The sequence below is a fragment of the Ixodes scapularis genome, unplaced genomic scaffold, assembly GCF_016920785.2.
Source record: "Ixodes scapularis isolate PalLabHiFi unplaced genomic scaffold, ASM1692078v2 PGA_scaffold6__148_contigs__length_123643588, whole genome shotgun sequence".
In the NCBI taxonomy this organism is placed as follows: Eukaryota; Metazoa; Arthropoda; class Arachnida; order Ixodida; family Ixodidae; genus Ixodes; species Ixodes scapularis.
The window spans coordinates 95,769,280-95,773,137 of NW_024609881.1; positions in this window are offsets into that span (position 1 = coordinate 95,769,280).

Genomic DNA, 3,858 nt, shown 5'->3' on the forward strand with positions numbered 1-3,858 from the left:
ACGTGCAAAAAAAAAAAAAAAAAAAAGAGGTTTAATGATACGTATTATCACAGAATAACAAAGGTGAATTTCTAGCCAATACAATATTTCATCAACGTATATGCCAGTAAGTATTGTCTCTTCTAGATGATTCCCAACCTCTGGGCCTTCCTGAGGTGTCTGGAGCACTACAACAGCAAGATGGCCCAGCTAGACGCGGGTTAACCGCCGCCGTGTCTCGCACAGAACTATAAAAATCTGAATAAGCACATATCTAAAGTTCTAGAGAAGCACTTCACCGGATCTCCTCTTGCATGCTTCGAAATATTGCTAGGAAATTCGGTTTTCAGTTCCTTGCTGTAGGGGCTCGTGTAAGCTCAATAAAATCGCATTTGTTATTTGTTCTTTCTAAAACGTGTCTTGGCATCTAGTTATATTTAGTTAAATTTTAGTGCAATGTTTTGTCCACAACAGCCGTCACGGTGCGTTAAATAATTCACACGAATAAACAGAAGTAAATTTTTAGCTCTACAGTCAAACTCCACACCGTGACTCGAGTGTTCTTTGTGACGATTATTCCGGCGTGACGACAATTCCTCGTACGAGATGCTCTGTGACGCGTTGGCCTCCAGCTCCTTGACGAGTTCACCTACGACCAGTCGGCCTTTGACGACCGGGCTTGTGACGAGTTCTTCTAGACCCGTTTTCAACAGTAAACGCATCTAACTTGGTACCGCGCAGTTTTCTTTTGGCAGCCACTGATGTTTTGTTCTGTTTTTGGTTCTTTTGGTGGCTTGTCTGGTGAAGCGGATGATGTGCGGCACTTTATCGGGTTTTGCGGGTAATCTATGTATAGCAACCACATTGTTCAGCTGTTAGGGGTGGAAGTTACAATCTTGACGCCACCTCGTTGACCTTATCAAGCAAGTTCTTTTATTTCAGTTTTTATAATGCCGTGAACCTCGAAGTTAAGTTTCCGCGATTGCCACTCAAGATCGCCTATTTCACTTAGAAGTCGCTCGATTTCTCTCTTTTTTTCTTAATTTTCACTTTCATTTTACTTGCTGATTTTGCAATAACCATTTTTTAATTTCCCGACATAAAACCTAGCATACCAGAAAGGGTAAAGGTTAGTGAATCCCCAAAATATAGTTAGTTGGGGTAGCTAAAACAATTCGTAGCAGTACCCCTTTCAAAGCCCATAGTGCGGTGGAGGCTAGGCGCTCGCAGGATCAATCAACAGCCCGCCTTTGATCCCTTGATCCCACACTCTTTCTCTCTGCGCGTGGGTACGGACTTGTACGGTACTTAATTCAAGATGTAATAAAGTTACTTGTAATCGATTACTTTTTGCAGTAATTTTGTAATCATTCGATTACATTTATTAGTAGGCAATCAAAACGTTCATCTGATTGCTTTTGGAAGTACTCAAATTACCTGTAACAAGTACTATTTTTCCGTCCCCTTCCTTACGGCGCCCTTTCTTTGAACGAGTTCCCTACCAAGGAGTCGTCGAGCCAAGTTTCCGACCGGAGGGTGGATTACCGAAAAAGGAGGATTAAGAAGACAACTAGTATATCATGCCGTGATTTTAATCCAAGAATATACGGTGCGCAACATCTGTTATCAAACCGACAGAGAAACCTGTCGTTTTGAAACATCTGAAATTATCGGGAAAGTAACCGCTACTTTCTTTAAATAACGACCAATATCACGTAATGTAATTGAAAGCTTCGTAACCAAGAGTAACCGTAATCGTATTTCATTAATGCTGGTTTTTTGTTTTGTTTTTTTTAGTAAAGCGTATACAAGGCTGCAGGCTGCTTCCACCGCACTGTGAGCTTAGGGGGGAAAGGGGTGCGTGAGAGCTGTCGGTCTTAGAAAGGCTGAGAGAAAGAGGAAGTAAAAGGGAAGACTCTTAGACCAGGGACGAAATCGCGGAAGCGTGTCGTTGAAATGTGATTCGGCTCCAAACGTTTTGTTACGAGACTTTGCCGACCTTAACGCGGTAGCCATGGCTACCGAAGTCGCTAGCCCGGAACTAAATTCCGAACACTGCCGACTCGAACCCCGGACATTCTCCGCCCGTCATTCTGTGCGCGTATTCGAGCAAGTGAGAGGGAGAAGAAAACAAATTTCGCGGACACTGCTTAGTCCACGCTCTAATTCAAGGAAAGGAGTCTTCATAGATCCGCATGCCTCTGCTATTCTGCATTCACGCGTTGTTGTTTGTTTGTTTATAGTCTTTGTTTATTTATTTTTTATTATGATAAAAACAGGGATATTTAGTTTCATGGCGAGCTTTCTGGGACATTCCGTGAAATAAAAAGTTTTTAACGAAATATTAAAATTCTAATTGATTCGCGTTCTGTGGCAACCAGGCAATTACAGTCCTAGGGAACATTGGGGTCATCTGTAAAGAAAATGCAGTGACTTATTCTATTGTAAATGTACCTCGTATGATTCGAAGAAAAAAAATTATAGAGCAGTGGAATAAAGACTCTACGCTTCCAAACGATTAATTTATCACTCTCAATAAGCAGTAAATTAATCGTTTGGAAAAGCGTAAGAGTCTTTATTCCACTGCTCTATAATTTTTTTTCTTCGAATCATACGAGGTACATTTACAATAGAATAAGTCACTGCCATTTTCTTTACAGATGACCCCCAATGTTCCCTAGGACTGTAATTGCCTGGTTGCCACAGAACGCGAATCTAATGATGATGGGACGACACTGCACAGATGAGAAATAGAAAAATTGCGATGGTGGTGGTCCAAGTGGGGCTTGTGGGAAAAGATGAGGAATTAATTTCGCATTTCTTAGAAAGTGATCGTGAAGGTAATCTGATGATTTTGGCAAGCAGTTAAATGACTCGTAACCTTTGCCATGTTTCCCTCCCTTCTCCAATGGCGCTCTTTGTTCGGATGAGTTTCCCATATTATGGAATCCTCGAACCAATTCAGCCTCCGCCTGGAGGACACGGCCTACCAAAATTGGTGGATTAAGATGACAGGTAGCTTATATGACTCGGTTATTCCAGTCCGACGAGAGACAGTACTAAAAACCCGTTTTTAAACCGGCATAAACAAGTTTCTGCATTTACAAACTTGAACTAATGGGAATAGTAACGGTTACTTTTCAACTGAAAGGTCAGTTACCTTTACTGTCAATTAATCTAATTGAATACTTTTTAACCGAGAGTAATGGCAATTATAATCGATTACATTGTTTAGTGAAGTGTAAAAGATATAATTAAAACATCTGATTTCAATCAAGCTATAGAATATTATTTACTTAAAGGACCTAATTTTTCTACAGTATTCGTCTTGTCTATATGTTTATATAGAAATTCCATTTTAATTTGAACAGTTTTATTAGAAAACATTCGTAAACAATGCACTAATAAGGTTTTTGCAGGTGAGTAATACGACCAGGGGGACATCATATATGCGGCTAACCTTTGCGATAATGCAGATAATGAACTAAACTTCCTTAATTAATATTTTAATTAATAAAAATATTCATATTGTTTCAATTAAAAACGTGCTGAGCATAATCGAAAACCACTATATCAACTCTTTTATATAACGTCTTGAAGATGGTGGGAAACTCGGGGGCGCCCCAAAGTTACCACTAGTGCAGCAGGCGCAAAGCTAGCAGTGACGGAACGCGATGATAACCTAATCCTCCGCGTTCTGCCACTCGTAGCTTTGCGTTCGCTGCACGAGTGGTAACTGTGGTGCGCCCCGAGTTTCCCACGAGCTTCAAGTAGTTTTAAAATTGATTGATGTAGTGGTTTCTGATTATGCTCACCAGGTTTCTAATTGGAGCAATAAGACTATTTTTACTAATTGAAACTTAATTAAAGAAGTTTAGT